Source organism: Seriola aureovittata, chromosome 6 (assembly GCF_021018895.1).
Source record: "Seriola aureovittata isolate HTS-2021-v1 ecotype China chromosome 6, ASM2101889v1, whole genome shotgun sequence".
Lineage (NCBI taxonomy): Eukaryota > Metazoa > Chordata > Actinopteri > Carangiformes > Carangidae > Seriola > Seriola aureovittata.
In genome coordinates this window covers 7546392-7564431 of record NC_079369.1, presented here as the reverse complement: position 1 = coordinate 7564431, position 18040 = coordinate 7546392, and the positions used below count along the sequence as shown (strand labels likewise).

At 41.7% G+C, this 18040-nt stretch overlaps 1 protein-coding gene across 1 annotated transcript in view; it reads left to right on the top strand.

The window, feature by feature from the left end:
- Positions 1 to 18040, top strand: part of ncanb (neurocan b) — a 149599-nt gene that overhangs the window by 95014 nt on the left and 36545 nt on the right. The window lies entirely within an intron of this gene.

Sequence of the window (18040 nt, the reverse complement as noted above, 5' to 3'; positions counted from 1 at the left end):
ATATCTTTACCCCTGTTGTTCCTCTTTCATCCCTTCTCCTAATTTTTCAGACTTTTCAGACATTTCACACTGCACTCAAGGGGGACGAGCGCCGCCTATGACTGCCCCAGCTGCAGAAACGTGACCGTTTCTGACTGATGGCAAAGCGACCCACGCTCCTCCTTTATTAATTCCCCCATTTCTCCTTTGTGTCTAATTTTCTTTGTCCCCCCCCTTCTATCACTCTTCTTCTCATTTTTATTTCCTCTCTCCTGCCCACTCCATCTCCCTGCCCTCCTGTCATCCTCCCCTCACCCCTTTAGCACATTGCTCTTTGGCAAGACCTACTGTATAGCGCTGAATTGAAATTGCTCCGCAGTGCAGAGATAGGGGTGAAAACAAGCCTGTAGCCCCCCAGCATTTCTCCCAAATAACACATTTCATTTCCTGCCACACTTCCTTACTCCCCCCGCAACCTCTAACCTCCCCCTTCACCCCCCCTCTCTGGCTCCGTGCTTCTGTTTCTTTCTCTGTCTCTTGCTCTGTATTTTCCTGTCAAAGGCCAATACAATTATTCATACAGAAATGCCTCTGTACTCATGCATAAAATGAAACTTATTCAAGCTCACACGCTCACTCACCTGCATACTCACATTCCCAAATATGCTCACAAGGGTGTGCATAAAAGGGTGCACAAAATATATTCTCCTTTTTACTTTTTTTTTTTAACTTTTTTTTTTTAATAACTCTCTTCCTCTCACACACACCTGGCCTCCCACACACACTCACACTCTCACACACACCGGTCTGCCTTATATAAACCAATATATACTCAAGACTATATGAAGAGCTAATGCATGACTCATGTTTAAAGGGGCTAAGAGAAACGCTCTGTATTTGCTAATTCATCGCCTGGGACATACTCCTCTCACATCAGCTCTTATGATTGAGCCTGAAAGATTCATGAAGTTGAGGCTATTAATATCACTGGGCCCTAACCCACCTTTCCAGTTTGTCCACACATCTGAGTGATGAGGTCAAAGACGACAGAGGGAAATGCGAAGGACAGGCTGCGGCTGAGGATAATGGATGTTTTATTGTGGATACACGCAGGCTGTCAAGATGTGTGTCAGCAGAAAGCAAAGAATCTGGTGATTGGTGATTTGGGGTGAACTGAGGCAGAAAGGGAAATTAGTATGTTTGGAGCTCGAGTTAAAAGCAAAAGTGTAGAAAGGAAAAAAAAAAAGAAATCAGCAAATAGACAGATTCTCAGTGAGTTGCAAGGCTATGTAGAGGAAGACAGATGGAAAGGGCCGGTGCTGCCATACTGCTCCCCTCAGGACATCCCATTCATTCCTTCATTAATGATGGAATGGATTTATGTGTTTGGCTCTAAATCCTCCAAGCTCTAGCAGTTAGGTCAATATGTTGGGGAGTTTTACTGCTATTTGGCTTCTACTTTTCCTGTAATGTTGCATCCAGTGCCGGCCACGGGGGTGAAAGAACGCGTCGTTAGAAAATGATGATTCATATAATGATGAACAATTTGATAGCTCACACACAATCCAACAGCACAGATATAATAGAGGTGACTGCTGGTAAGGGAGATTCTGATGTTTGTGTAGAGGAAGCTTTATGTAAAATTGAAAACTATGCAGGCAGTTCAAAAAGTGGCTTAAAGAAATTCACCGTACAATTTACCATGAGAGTGGTGTCAATCTTCTCGTCTAACTCTTGTCAAGAGGGCAAATAAATGAATTCCCAAAATGTCAAACTATTCCTTTAAATGCAGGCATCAATCCTCAAAATCAGAGTGCAGAGTAGATTTCAACAGATAGAGCATTATGTGAAAGAGACAGATTTTCCTTCCCTAAAGAGGGAAGGAACTATATAAAGAGGGTCATACACTTACAACATAACCACATGGACATATAAACATTTGTAAGATATTATGGTGAATAACTGGGTTTATTCCAAGGTGCATGGAGAAAAGAAAAAGTATAAAGAGGTCGAAACTCCAGCAACACAGTAAACAGAAGAGTGACGCGTTTCGGCTCTGCCTCATCAGGGTTTGTGTTTTTCTCACCTCAGACACAGAGTACTACTGAGACTAATTGTTCCACTAAAAATATATACCACTTAAAATAAGTACTGTGAAATTGTAACATCAAAGAATGAGAATAAACAACATGTTATCATTAATTGAAATTTCTTTTTGGTGAAATAGTCTTGTTTTTTAAATAGCAACAACAGCAGTCTGACAGTAGTGTAATAACAGCAGTCGGACACTGGTGTAACTACAGCAGTCTTGACAGTGGTGTTACAAATGACTCAGCACAGCGGCTCTGAGGCTGGATCGGACAGTGAGTGTGCGAATGGCGAAGTTTTTGTCATTTGTGTGATTGATAACCAGCAGTTTGTCACAGTTTGTCGGTAGCAGAGGAACTCTTAAAGGGCTATGATTGGCTGGCTCAGCCTGTATTCACATGCCTCATTAATTCATCCATGCTACTAGATTCTTCAGTCAGCATTATGATTGGCTGCACCCTCCACCACCAGCACCACTGCCCCCACCATCACCATGCATACTCCTACCATCAATCCTGCCAACACCACCAGGAGAGCCTGATTGGTGCCGCTCAGCCTGCAGCTGATTCAGGCAGTGATACACAGTCACACAAAAAGACACAGGCTCTGCACACACAAACTGGTCAGTGCACACAAATGTAGTCTGAAAAACACACAAATTCAGTTATTTAAAGAAAAAAATTCAGCATCAAAGATATACATGTAGAAACACACAGATACAACCTCAAACACCTGCAGGTGTGTTCCAGTGTGCAGTTAAACTCTGTTCCCACGAGATAAGAGATGGGTGGATGGCATAATTTCCCATTTTTCAATCAGTGTGGACAGTCTTTCCTCTCCAAACTCCTCAGGACAATGAGAAACAAAGGACACACTGGCTGCAGAGTTGAATGAGAATGAGCAGCAGGGCTGTCAGTGTGTGTGAATGTGTGTGAGTGAGTGTGTGTGTGTGCGAATGTGAGTGCTGTAAGCAGTATCTCTTTGGTATAAACACACCTGCCGATTAATGAGCTGCTGGCCAAGTTTCCAGGACTTAGCTCTCTTTCTTTATCTCTTTTTCACTCTCTCTGTCCACCACACACACACACACACACACACACACACACACACACACACACACAATTTCCATTTTTCCACTCTCCTATACCACACAGATTCACACACTTGCCACCTTGAGTTGCCTCATCTGTACCGCCCTTCTACCGCTCCCTAATTTACTCGTCAGCTGAAGTGTCGGGTACAGTGAATGAATATGCATGTAGCTGATATGTGTTTGATTTAGCTCAGCGTGTGTGTGTGTGTGTGTTTGTGTGCGTGTTGTGCTGGGTAAATGGAGGCAATGACTCTGTATACACTGGGTGACAGCTGTAGGAGGAAGTGAAGCATATAAAGGCTGGCCACGTAGAAAGTGGGACAAATTGATTTCCCATGAAGACCGGGAACTGGGTTTTCAGCAGGGCGGGGGGGGCTACCAGCGTTCCTGAGACACTCGCATAACAACACACACAGATATTGGCACACTGGGACACAAACTTACATCATCAAGTAGAAATATGGTAAATATAGATCACATATGCTACATTCATATTAGAGTGCACACAAACACATGCACTCATGCAGCAACATGCACACATATGTTCTAGCTCAAATGGTCCATCACAGACTATATTCATTCGATAGCCCATAACCTTTAACCTTGATTTCCGTTAGTTCTATGGAGTAGTGTTTCGGTGAGTGGATCTAAGATATCTGCCATTGGTCTCAGGTTATAGCTGTGATCAACAGTTGGTGCCATCAGTGTGCCAACAGCTTTCTAGCAAACATGGATGTAAACAATGCATGATTTAAGATATTTTCAAAGAAATCTGCTTTGCAAATGTCAGTGTCACAAATGAGGAAGGAAATGCACTCAACATGTTTGTTAGACCTCAGCCGTACATGCAGAATGTAAACATAACTTTTGTTTGTTTACAAGTCCACAGGGAACCTCTAAATAACTTAAAGTGGCTGAATGATTAATCGTTTTTATTTCAATATAGCAATTTCAACATTTAAATTTGAAATAATAAGCACTGCTTTTTTTGATAATGAATTTCTGTTGTTAACGTGGAAAGTGATAGCCAACTAACTAATAGCTAACTAACATTAATTATGTGAGTTGGCAAAGCAACTGAAAAATTAATCTTGTAAATATACAAAATATTGGTCAGAAGAGGAATTTTCTATTTTGACGCATCTTTAAAAGATATTGGTGATCACATTAGGTCAATGTCAGAGAGGTAGCTTGCAGGCAGCTCTTTAGCTAACAAGTGTAAACGTGCCCTAAAATGTATTCTAATTTATTCTGTATTGAATGCCATACTTGATTATTTTGCATTTTATGCCTTGTACTAGCTTTCTTTTATTATGCATTGTAAGGTGTCCTTGAGTGCCTTGGAAGGCGCCTATAAATAAAATGTATTATTAGTATTGTTTAAAACTTTAGGAAATAATTTAGCATTTTAGCACTTCTGGTTCCCCCAACCCCGGAGTCTATGTTTTTTTTTAATGGGTTCTTGGTAAGATCCCTGAAATAAGGTCTTTGGTTAACACAGGCTGAAGACATTTTCACATTTTATGCACAACGTAGAATACATCAGTAAACACCCCAGTCGTGATGTCTTTAAGCATCTCTTAGAAAAGGCCAGTTTCTAACAAGTTTGTTTATAGCCTAACATTAGCTCTTTACTTCTGGGTATTATATTGTATGTATCATAAAAGTGGTGTTCATTTGTGAAGATTATCATGCTGAATGAAATGCAAAGCATCATAAACCAAAAATCCCATTGGCTTTTTGTCGAGGGGGCCCAGGGTGATGCTAACTTCCGGCCTGGCCTACAAAAATACCCTCATCCCTGCAGCACTCTATTGTTTTGAGCTTAGAGGATAACGTTAAAACCTCTGAATTTAGACCTCCAGCATTCAGAGCTGTGACACAGTCTGTCCTGTCAGTCTGTGATGCTGAGGTTAGCTAACATTAGCTGAAGCAGCAACAATGCAGAACTTACCAGAGGTTTGTTGCTTTTATCACAAGCTAAATTGGTCAATTTCCCTACAGAGCACTAGCTAAATCTAGAAGATTACTTATCTGTGACTCTCTGGATTAAAGCAAAACACTGGAAGGACCGACAACAAGCAGAAATCTTATCTTTTCGCTTTAAGATAACGTGCTTCACAAATACAGGCCTGTAGTTTAATATTTGGAAAATAATCGCAATTTAAATCACAATCACAATATTTGTCTGGAAAATCAACAGTAACAATAACGTAATACTGTATGTACACAAACATGAGTACATACTATACACACTGTGGTGACCTAACCCAATAATACAAAGGGGATTATTTCTTATCTCACTGGTAGCAGCCCAGGGATGTAGAAAAAAATAGTCAAGAATGAGACACAGAGACACAGACCATGAAGCCATGAAAGAGAAAGAGACAGAGAAAAGATGATTGAGAGGGTAAAGTCCTTGACCAGGCCTGAGTATGACTGACTGTTAGACACAAATTAGTTGAAAAAAAGTGAATAATTCTTCCTTAAGATTTACCAGAGGCTGTTTGTTTGGTTCACAAGGCATTTCTTTTCAGAAATAGATTTAAAGATTCAACATCATAGGTCCCTCCACTCAGAAACACATCCATATATAATTTCAGTGTCAGTGATTAATTGATTTTGACAGCACTAAGGAAAAAACAGATAAATTCACTCTACTGTTTCCTATTTAAGTATGTCAGAAATAGCGACAGGAGGCAGAGAATAGCCTGTCATTCGTCCCTCCGGGGATCTGCTCTACTTTAAGAATAGAGTTATTGTATTTTTTAAGTGTGCACACTCAGAAAGGTAAGGACCGAGAGAGTAGGAAGCGAGAAAGGAGGGAAGGAGAGAACATAGGGAGGATGGAAGGGCGGAAGGTAAAAGTAAAAGTAATAAAGTCTGGGGGAGAAGGGAGACAAATGAAAGATGGAGGAATGGAACGAACTATGAAAGAGAAAATGAAGGAGGGAGCAGCAGATTGAAGGAGAGAAAACAACAGTATATGCAATCCAGTTTAATCCAGATTTGTATCTGCTTTAAGTGGAGCTGATTTGTGTTAATGATCACACCCTGAGCGTCTCGGGCAGATAAAGTTGTCAAGGAACAAGCCAAACCCCACACGGCCCAGAGGGACACTGCCACTTCTAACACCAGGAGCCCTAAAGGGACACCTGTAAAAACCTCCTGACTCAAAGGAAATTAGCCTGGTAAGACCCACAGGGCGAAGGAGGATAAACTTGCCATTTAGGGATGTCCAGAGGGAGGGAGAGAAAATAGAAGGTGAAGAGACTCTGAGGACTCTGAAGTGACTAATAAAATAGAAGTATTGCAGGCAATGAGGGAAGGAGGAGGAGGGGAACTTACTTCTAGCTATAGGAAGGGAATGAAGAGAAGGAGAAGGAAGAGACATGGAAGTGAAAGTAAAAAAAAAAAAGAAAAGAATCTATGTATGGTGATGATCCGGATCTATTCTGCATTTTCTGTCATTTTAAAGTTTCCTTCTGTCTCCGTCGGAGAGGAGATAGAAATAGAGTGCAGCTGTATGACACTGGTGGCACTGTGGCAGCTTGCACCGCTTCTCTTGTCCCTTGTTTCGTTTTCCTGGCCACTGGCCCCCTCCCACACAAAATATAAACAGACTGAAGATGGAGCCAGTGGATACACGTACGCACGCGCACACACACACACACACACACAGACACAAACACAGATACACATAGCGTTGGTGAGCAGAGTCAAGCTGTCAGAACTGAAGACTAGCAGAGCGATGTGAGATGTTGTGACACTTTACCTCATTACATTTTCCCAGGGCTGTTATGAATGTTGCAGCAGCTCTGTCAACCAAAGCGAAGCCCTGTCTGAAACATACTGTGGGCACACGCATCCACACACACACACACACACACGCACACACACACACACACACACACACACACACACACACACACACACACATGCCACTCACAAATCCACATTTTCACAGTGCAACATATGAATTAAGATGAATCTTTAGCTGTTTTTTTATATTTCATGTCATGGTGTGATTTTTCTTTTTTGGAAATGTCTACAAGGCGAGTTTTAGGCTCACTTTGCTCGCTTCCCCTCGACGCACGAGGAAATCATGTAAACCCTGACGATTTGGATCATTGCCTGCGTGCGGCTCTGAGTACATCGTCTGAGCTCCAAGATGTAATTGTGCCTGGGCAAGTGGTTAGGTAACATATCCCTGTTCATCCTAGTATCTTAGCCAAGTAAAAGGGAAGGGAAAAAATGTCTCTGTTTTCACCAGAAACCCCAGGATGAAGGACTTTTCTCCAGACTGTGGATCCTCAGATAGGTTAGATCGGGGTTGCGCTGAGCTCTCTGGAGAACAGCAGAGCCTTGGGCTGTACCAGAGCTGCTGTGTAGTCTGTCTGTTTCCTCTTCTCCCCGCTGATCCTGATCCCTTTTTAATCCACCCGCACCTAAACACAGCTGAAGGCCCAGTACTCCACAGTCTACGGCTAGCACACACATCCACACAAACAAACAGACGAACACAGGCAACTCATTTAAAAGTGCTAGCAGACACACAGGTAACGTATGCCTACAGTACGGAAACTAGATGTACGACATGCTTGTCAGAGTAAGCATACAATATATACCTAATAAACTTAGTGTAACTATACCTGTAAACATTAAAAAAGTCTTAGTCTTGAAAACAGCAGTTGACAAAATATATAACATCTGTTTAGCAGGTGTTTTCAATCATATCCCATGACCTTTGCCAGCACAAGTTTTGCCTCTGGTCATGGAATTATTAATGTTAGAATTTCAGTTTTTTCCTGAGCACAATGCAAATATCTCATCTATGTTGGCTTAAGAGTTGAGGCTGAAAGTTAACTTTGGACCCTTGAAGCAGCAGCAGACAAAACCATCTCACCACCAGGTCCATTTAGTAGCTGTTCTGGAGCTTTCACGAATGGGCAAAATCCATCTGGTGAGGAGGAAGATCATGTGGCATGATTTCCAAAACAGATACAAAATAGAATAGAATCAAGAATCTCTGAGTGCGTTATGTACATGTTTGAGCAACCATAGTTTGCTAATTAACCTGTTTGCAATTAACCTTTGTCTGCTGCTTGCTAAACAGAAATATCTCATTTCCTTTAAAGAAGTTCATTTAAAGGGATTGATGCCATGTTTACACTGGAAATCCAGCATGGTGAAATGATATTATTTTGAAGGATTTCTTTTATTTATAGAGCCTCTTCTAAAGATTGAATTCAGATCACATTGTGCAATCATTTTCAAGTATCTTTGAGATTAAGAACATTAGGGGATATGTAGCCCTCTTAGAAGACCAATATACAGTATCCACTCTGGCAATATAATAATCCTATCATAATTCTATACTTACCACACAGTAATCCTTTAGTCATTATGCGTAAGAACCCATGTTCCTCATCTTTCACATCTTTTCACTTAATCATTTTATTCTATAATCCTTCATGTTGCAATCCAGGCGTTTTAGGTACAAAAACATGGAAGGTATTTTTTAGACTAAAAGTTTAAAATGAACACCTCTTAATTGTTTTCGTCTCAACTATTCCCTGACATGCTACTTTAACACCCAAAACTCTTTTTCTGAGGAAGCAAAAGCATTTTGGGGGCAGGGCAGAAGTCCAGTGACAAACGAGGATCTCCTGTATTATTATTAAGCTGCGACAACAGAAAGGTGTGTGATGGCAACAGAACTGTCTTTGACGGTCTCCACCTTAGTGTTGCTTGGGCCTGTAGTTTAACAGATTTTTACAAGTTGCAGCTTTGCTTTACAGCTAGCTAGCATTTTGAATTTGCCTAATGTTTCTCCAATACAGTCACATTGGTGTCTTTTATTGTGCACTGGGTCATATTATTAATGTAAGCCACGACAGCATATTGTTTTGACCTGTGTGTGTGTGCGTGTGTGTGTGTGTGTGTGTGTGTGTGTCTCTGGCAGGTATTCATATGTCTGTCTGTGGACAGATTTTGTCAGCGCACTAGCGTCACAACCCTGCAGGTGTGTTGCTGAGATCAAAATTAAGGCAAAGTTTGAAGATAGGTGTGGTCCAACCCATGGGCACTGAGTGGTAAGAACTGAGTACTGGCGACGTCAACATGTTGACAGGCGTCGCAGCTGGTGTGATCTCATCACAAGATGATCTCTAATTACTTGCCTTTTTTCCCATTTGGTCTTCTCCAACTCCTGAGGGAAATATCTGGCTCTTTATCTGCTAAATGCTCCACTGTGTTCTCCAGCTAGTTGCTAACCTTGTCTGTGTGCCACATGGTGCTGGGTAGGTATTGAGTTAATCAGAGGTTTTTGGCTGAAACAGCAACCTGCTGAGGTTGGAAACAAAGTTGATGAGAGCAGTGAGAGGTAACCAGAACAGTTAAATTGCAGGGAAGAAATCTATAACAATGAGCTTACAGACACTAAAAGGCTCTACAGGGCTGAGTCAGGTGATAATCCGTTGGTGGGTTTATCACTATGAGGAACCCCCTTCAGATTACATGAAGTCATTTGATCCGTTAATATAAAATGATGAGTGCAGCCTTAATGGTATTGTTGCCGTAGGCGATCTTTCTGGGAACAGAAAGACGCCATTGCCCTAAAGAGTTAGAGGTGGGAGGCAAGAGAATCCCTTGGCAACTTCACATTTGTGCATTTGGGTGCATTCACACGCGTACTAAAACACACATCCATTAAGTTGATGCTCGCAGCTGTGGATATCCAGTCTGCAAACACACACAAACACACACACAGGAATACAAACACTCAGTGAGGTTTAGAGACTCCTTTACTCTTCACTCACATAGTCCTTACAGAGATATATACATTCACATCAACAATATGCTCATACTCATTAATGCCACTGTAAACACACACACAACAACACACACAGCAGCGTTATAGTTATTGACACAACACAACATGGTCCATTGAGCGGGCATGCTGTTTGGACGAGCGGTGGCTCGATAGAAAGGTATCCATCTTTGTAGAAGGGCATAGAAATGTCAATGCCCCTCAGCTAGCTAAAGGAAGTCAATCATCCAGGGTCTTGCACAATGAAGGATGACAAACACAAAGAACCTTTCAGAGAAAACCTTTGTCTGACAAACATTTCCATTTCAAAGCCTCCATTTTACAAGATGTCATGTCAATTTATTTTTACATAATGTCAGCTGTGGTTTGGAGGCAATTAGGAGAATGTAAAAAGGGTGATGAGATCTGTCACTGCTGGTGGTTGATAACGGGGAAGACTGGCACCCAGTGTGTTTGTAAGTGTGTGTCTCTCTATGGGTGTGTGATTAAGAGTGCGCTTGCATGAAGGTGTATTTTTTATTTTATTTTTTTAATATCTGACAAAAAAGAGTCTTCCTCTGTTGCATTAATTTTGTCCGTTCATGCCCTCCATACCACCTTGTCAGATGTGAAGTCTCTGGGTGGCATTTGCTGGTTCAAAGGTTCTCGCTGTAATTGATCAGACTGCTGTTTGATCTGTACAGCTGGCATTTAGTCTACAGAGAAAAATGTGCTTTTCCAGCTCAGTTAGGACAAACTGGCTGGCTTTCTAATGTCCACGCCTGCCACCATCAGAAGTTTGGTGTGGATGGAAACGTGTAATGAGATTTTCTGTGCTCACCTTCCACACCCTGCCCGTGTGTCTATACATGTGTACTTGCCCAGTAAATCAACACAATTCTGATGCATTTATGCACAGGAATGTCTGCACAATAGTGTCTGTGTTTTTTGTCGCCTGTGGATCTTTTCCACTGTCTTTGTCTGACCGTCCGCATTTTCCTCATTAGTGCCTTTTTTCTCAATATAACCCTTTCCTGACTCTTCAACTTTTTTCATTGTTGCTGTCCTCTTCATCTCTTCACTTAATGAAGCAATTTTTGTTCGGGTTATTCACAATTGGCCAAAAGCAATTATGTCTGAGACATTTTACAGAAACAGCACTCACACTCAGAAACAGACGTTTCCCTCAAATATTAAATAGCTGCACTAAAAAAAAATAGGCATGCAGCACTACATTTCACTACTCCACTCTTTCAGACACTCATTAAGTTGACAGGCAAATGGCTGCAATCTTGACCCTCTCAATACATGTTTGTATTAGTTCTGGCATTCAAAATTGGCAGCCAGCATCTTTACTCCCTCTCCCTCTCACTCAAGCTACATAGCAAACACCTAAACACAGGAATAGCAATCACTTAAAATCACACTCAGAATGAACCTTTTAAGATTGCCACAGAGGAAATTGTAGCTATTTTTGTGTCAAAGCCAACAAAACGCCAAGTAAAGAATATCTCAAATGCTCCTCATTCTGACATTCCCTATTATTTGATGTTGAGGGTGAATATTTATGAGATCTTGAAGTAGAGAATAGGGCATTTGCAAAACAGCTCACTGCACAATCAAAAAACAAAATGACCAAAAGAAGTCAGATGGTATTGAGTTCATTTTAATGAGAAGAGGAGGACAGATATGACATTGTTGATCAGTGAATTTAAACAGGCCTTCTTTCTGCAACTAAATACCTATATCATGTTCATCATGTTTTTGCTATCTGATGTAATGACTTTTGACCTAATTTCACTGACCCTGTATCGTAACGTTTGACAGTTCCTGTAAATATATAAGTGAATACAAAGAATAAAATTAAGATTTTTTTGGTTTGATTTTAAAGAAATATCTTCAAGCACTCATCAAACTCATCTTTTATTAGCCAGCAAAAGGTGTTAACTGTGGAATAGTTAAGTCAAACAGTCTTCATCATGTACGGATGACATTAAAGATTCATTTTTCAGTCTAGTGTTGCAGTACGCATTGACTTAAATAACGCTGTTTAACTTGAAAAGGATCAACAACTAGCACAATAACCAAAGACACTGAACAGAAATTTCCATAGAAAAGCAGTGTTGGGTGCGTTTAGAGGTATGTTCTTTATCACCAGTAACCACATCCAGCAGCGATGTCACAGTTCACTGACACACCCCTGAGCAAGGTGAGAGGCTAAACAACTGGAGCTCAGAAAAAACACTTAATTTTACATGGTTTTAAAGCCCCTGAACACTTCCAGTCTTCAGTATTTCTCTATAGCATTAAATATTCATGATTAAATAAGCAACATTCAAAGTTATACATTCAAAAACGTAGCTGATCTGCTTCATCAGGACTGTGCTGGTGTGGTTTGATTATATTTGACGAACAAGAGGCCATGGTGTAAGAAATTACCAACAACATAAAATCCATTTAAAATAGCCTTCATGTTATTTGTGTTTAAAGTCGGCTTTTAATTAATACATTGAGCTCGCAGGATTCTCTAATATTCACCGAGAGTCCTCATGTGTGATTTAAACAGAATCTTTTATCTGGAGATGAAGAAGCCTCTGGAAAATTTGCCACTATTAGTCCAGATTCTGCCTCATTATTTGAGTACAGAATGTTCTCCACTTTCCAATTATTAAATGTAAAAGTGGAAATTGTAATGTTAGAATCCTGTAGAGTTGAGTCAACTTTGACCTTTTGAAAAATCACTTCCTATTTAACAATAACGGATGGCAGCAGAACGTGACAGGACGGGATATTCCCTCTCTTCTAGCCATCTCATACTCTTTATGGCATTGTTACTAGACCACTAAAATAATATACCATGTTTAAATGCATGCTGTTCCCTGGCTGAAATATCGATTCTTCTCTCCAGGGCTTTTATTACCCTCGGAGTGGACTTTCTCTGCTGGACTAACCCACAAAGATTCATAGCCATGAAATTGTTGATTGTAGTTAAGGTCTTATTTATAAAATGGAGAAAGAGCTGTTTACTTTTTATTTGGCCTCAACATCCACAACACCATAGCTGGGACCAGAATTAAAAGCATAAATCTTACTCTTGTAAAGTAGAAAAAAGACCCTCCAGAGGTGGCAGAGTTAGAGACAGAAGGACGAGTGTCCGAGTTGATCTTGGGCTGGACTTAGCTTCGGTCGAGTACACAGGTAATAGGAATTTAATGTGATCTATTGAACCTGACAAATAATCCCAAAAGGGAAATAGGGAAAGGCTGGCCCAGGGCCTTCTCCCATCTGTTTTCTGTTTGCTCTCTGTCTCTTCCCCTCTCTCTGTCTCTCTGTCTCTTTCTCTGTCCCTTTTCAATTATTCACATCCTGGTTTTGACACATGCCCACAGTAAGCCTCCAGATATTCTGTCAACCAACACCACCCCCAGTTTGTCTGTCCGATTTCTCACCATTCACCCCCCATATTCCTCTGCCTGTCTCCATTTCTCCATCCTCAAACTCGCCAGCTCTCGTCAGAGAGGCAGAGATAAACATCAAGAGCAGGTTACATATTTATCCTGCAATCAAACATTCCCATTCAAACTATGTATTTTTCAATCAGCGGTGAACCACATTTAAACCTCAATCTCATATTTGTATCTCCTCTGCCATTATGTTAGCCTCATCAACTTTTCACATTCATTTGCTGCCACTCCTGACAGATCCAAATGAATAATGTTGGCTCAAAGAGAAGCTAGTAGCATCAGTAGTGCGTTAGCTGCACCCAGCAATTACCACAGTGGCTGGCACCTGCTTATCCCCCCCATCCATTTCTCTGCCAGCAGATAAGTGGAGCACTGCTCTCCTCGACTCTCTGGAGACAAGACTAGTGCCCAGGCCTGATTTTGTTGTACTGGGGAGTAAGCCAAGGAGTGATGGACGCACATACAAATGCACAAATACAGTCACACAAACGCGTACACACTGCCACCTGCTTAAGTTGGATGAGTCTCTAATTAAGCCAGTTGGGCAGAGAGGATACTGAATGGACTTTGAGTGGACAGGCCTGCTGCGCTCTGGCCCTCATCGCTCTGTCTGAGGAGCGGAGAGGAAGGTAGACACACATAGATACTGAGGAACGGTGTGTTGTCACGCCCATATGGTATACACAGTATTAATAACATATCTTTTATGAAATCAGTTATTCAGATTTAGCAATTAAAAACAATATTTTGCTTATTATTACTTCACTTAAAAGGGATCTTTATTGTTTTCATTGTTCTGTGCGTGACATTTTACTTTTGAAAAAAACATACAGTATATACAGTATATGAAGAAATGCTCTCTGGGGGACCAACTATGTAATGGAGACACTGTGTCTAAATAACTTTACAACAGTCCAGTCAAGTATCAAGTGATATATCAGCATGCCCACTTATTGATGTAGCGCTGTATATTTATGATCAATGCACTCTTGTGTACAAAGACACCTGCATGCTTAAATCTAAAGCTACCGTGTTGTTTCTTACAGCTGCTAATCAAGATCTCCATCTCATTAAGCTCTCGGGGGCCTGGAGAAAATCTCATTAAAAATTTGTGAGTTTTAGTCTCAAGGCCATTAAATTGGTTAAATTGGTTATGGAAAAAAATCTTTGGAGGATACAGTTGTGGTTCATTTTCAGTCTGAATGCGAGTTTTCTAAAGCACAACACAGGTTCAAAGGCCCCATGTTTTACTCTTTAATGGTATTTCATTTTTTTAAAGTTTTGGTATCAATAAGAAGCAGAAGAGGTTTTAACTACCAAAAATGTAGTTTTACAGCTCCTTTCTCAGGTTCTCTCCAGAGCCAGTGATTCCAGCCAAAGGCTCTTAGCCTCTCTTCTGATTGGCTTGTAGCCTCTTACTGTAGCTTGGTAAAATTCACCAGTAAATGCAAATAGCGATGGTCAGTCAGCGCTGAAATCAGCCGAACAGGCTAGATTTGGACTGAAATGTTCCAGCAAGATTTGGTGTGGAGCCATACACTGGAGCCTTGGGCCTTTTTCCGGTGCAAACTGCTGGATCATCTTGTAGCATCGGTGTGACCGTCTGCGGTGTTGCTGTGTCCAGATCCTCTGTAGGAGTGGAGCCCGCTGCTCCTGCATACAGCTCACTCTCCTTGGCTGCCGGACCCTCCGGGCGGACCGGTACAGTGCCACTGTACGGTGAGGCCAGAGGAGCGCGCGTGGCCGCAGAATCCGAGACCGTTGGGGACATTAGGGAGCTGGGTGATCAGGCAGCTGGGACAGGAACATACACTGCCATAATAATAGCTTGTTGTCAGTCCAAGGGTAACTCACCAAACAACAGGAAAAGTAATCCAATGAGCAGCAGAAGAATACTGTTGAAAAGATTAAAGGCTCCAAAGGAAGAGTACTTAATAGAGATAAAGAAAAAATGCGGCAGATTTGGAGAAACTTGGAGTTGGATGGTGGGTCCATGTGGGCCGTGCTCCAGGCATAGCTGAGGGTGGTGACATCACATATTTATGGAAGTCCTGAAAGCTCATTTTAAGGCACAGTTTCTGAAAACAGGCTGCGTGCAGACTGAGCACTTTGGTGCTTTCACAGTATTTATATAGCACCTAGACCTGCTTTATGATCAAAAAAAGACATGGAAAATCTCACTTTACACAATATGGGACCTTTAACTATAAAGATTGGTTTGGTCAATATAAATCAATATCATTTGTGTTCAGATTTCTTCAGACACCTGCGACCTTGAATAAATGAAAGTCAGTCTACACCAGTACCAGTACCTATAGTGCCACCATGTTGGTTCTTATCACAGATAATAACATCTGCCTGCCCACTGCAGCCCCTCTGATAGCGGATGTTCAGAGCTGCGCTTTATTGACCCCAGTGCTCCTAAAATCCAAGGGGTTGTTCAACTCTTATCCCTGTGCTACAGCGCTTAATGAGACCAGATGCTGGCTCATATTAGGCCCAGTAGCTTTTTTTTCAAACAGCTGTACTGACAACCTGCTCATCTGTTGGTTCACAGTGAGTGCAAGGGAGGGGGGGGGGGGGGGGTGTTTTCAGCATGTAGAATTCATCATACATCATATTCCAATTACAGCACAGAGAATCATTCAGGGGTGTGTTTTCATGTAGTCATATTTAATATCCTACTTTTGAGTCACATCATTCTCACCGTTCATTTTGTCTTTCTTCTACCTGAGAAATACTTCAAGTAAAAACTTCCTGATCTAAAACATAGCAATAATCAGAAAAGAACATTATTCACACATGTATGTCATCGCACCTTGGCTTCTGCAAGTGGTTTAATTTCCTCAGCCAAGGTGCGATGACTTGACGCCTGGTTGGACTAATATACTGCTGTTTGTCCTTCATCTGTCACACCATTTAACACCATTTAACACCATTAACTCAGTGTGGCCTCTCCTCCCTGCAAAGCACTGTGTGATCAAGTAGCTCAGGAGACTCAGGCCTCTTTGTAGGTGGCAGTAAATACCCACAACTCGTCAATTATCCTACCGAGTAATGTAAAGTGGTGACAGGAAAATGCACGGTCACAATGGTCTGTGTGAAATCTCAAGCAACATTAAGACTCATGCTGTATGTATCTTACAGGACACCCCATGTAGTTTACTAATATCAGGCTTTAGCAGTGCTGCTGCTGTCTGTCAACAGCTAGTTACACCTCAACAATGCTACCGATGTTAATACAGACATCATCAGGGCTTTTTTATTTTTTTACTTGAAATGCTCCCTCAAAACACCTGAAGATATTACGCAGCTGTTTTCACAGTTGGTCTTAGTGACGAGTTAACTGAACTTCATGCATAAAAGCAGTGGAGTGGCCTTTTTTTTAGCTAAGAAGTGATAAAGTGTTTGCTATTTCTAAATTTGAACTGGCCATCCTCTCGGTGTCAGATTAGCTTCACCAGACTTAAAACTCATTGCCATTTTCTTTGGTGTGGGAGGTGTTTTCTCTCTTTCTGCTTTGTTATTTTGTTTTCTTTTTATATCCTTATTTTTCCACCCCATCATGAGTCAGACAGATAGAGTCAGTTATACATGGATACACGCTGATACACTGAACCAACACAAATGCCATCTCAATCCGGCTCCTCTGGCTGGGTCTCTAGCTCCTGCATCAAATTCAGCCTTTGATATCAGCCAGGGCTCCAGCAATGAAGCTGTCACACTGTTTTATCCAAACATACCACCCCCCCATCCCCCACCCCAACGCTGTCTGCCTGCAAAGCCCCTGTAATCCAACCCTCAAACTTGCCAACGTCCCAGACTCACAGCATCATATCACCTCTACCCTGTCTTTGTCCCCCTCACCCTTGTTTTCATCACCTCTCCTTCATCACCCTGTTCTCTTCCATGTTTTTCAGCAGCTCTCTATCCCACACATCTTCCCTCACTCTTTGGACTTCCTCCTGACTCCCTCCTCTCCAGCCCCCTCTCCTTCCCTCCCATGACCTCTTGCTGAGGCCCCAGGGACTCAGTCAGTTGTTGTGATGGCACAGGATTGTGGGATAGCAGCTGCAGTTTTAATGATTTTGCCCCCAGGCTCAGATCAGCCAGAGAACTACAGTTACCGTTTTTCAATCGAATAAGAACTCTCACCCCTGCAAAATGAGTGTGTGTTGATTTGCATTTTTAGACTTGATTTTGACATTACAGCTGAGGGATGATGCGCATCGGTTTGGTCACTTTTACCCACAATAAACCAGCCTGCACATGTTTTTGTAGCCAAAAGCAAAATTACTAATGTTGATGCTGAACATGGAAGCTCATCCAACTAAAAGTCCTCCTCCCTCTTGTCTCAATGTCTCTCTCTGTCTCTAGCCTCCGTTCTCTCCCTCGCTCTGCACGGCTCCAGTTTGACAGCAGAACTGCGGCACGTCCTGCAAACACATTGCAATTAGCATCATGCGCTTCAGTGCATCCCAAACCGATCACTGATGAAGCTCAATCAATTCGCTTTAATTATAACTTTCTCAGAAACACCTCTAATCTCTGCAAAAGTTTGATCTCTCAGGGGTTTGTTCGGTAACAAGCTGTGGCAGGTACTTT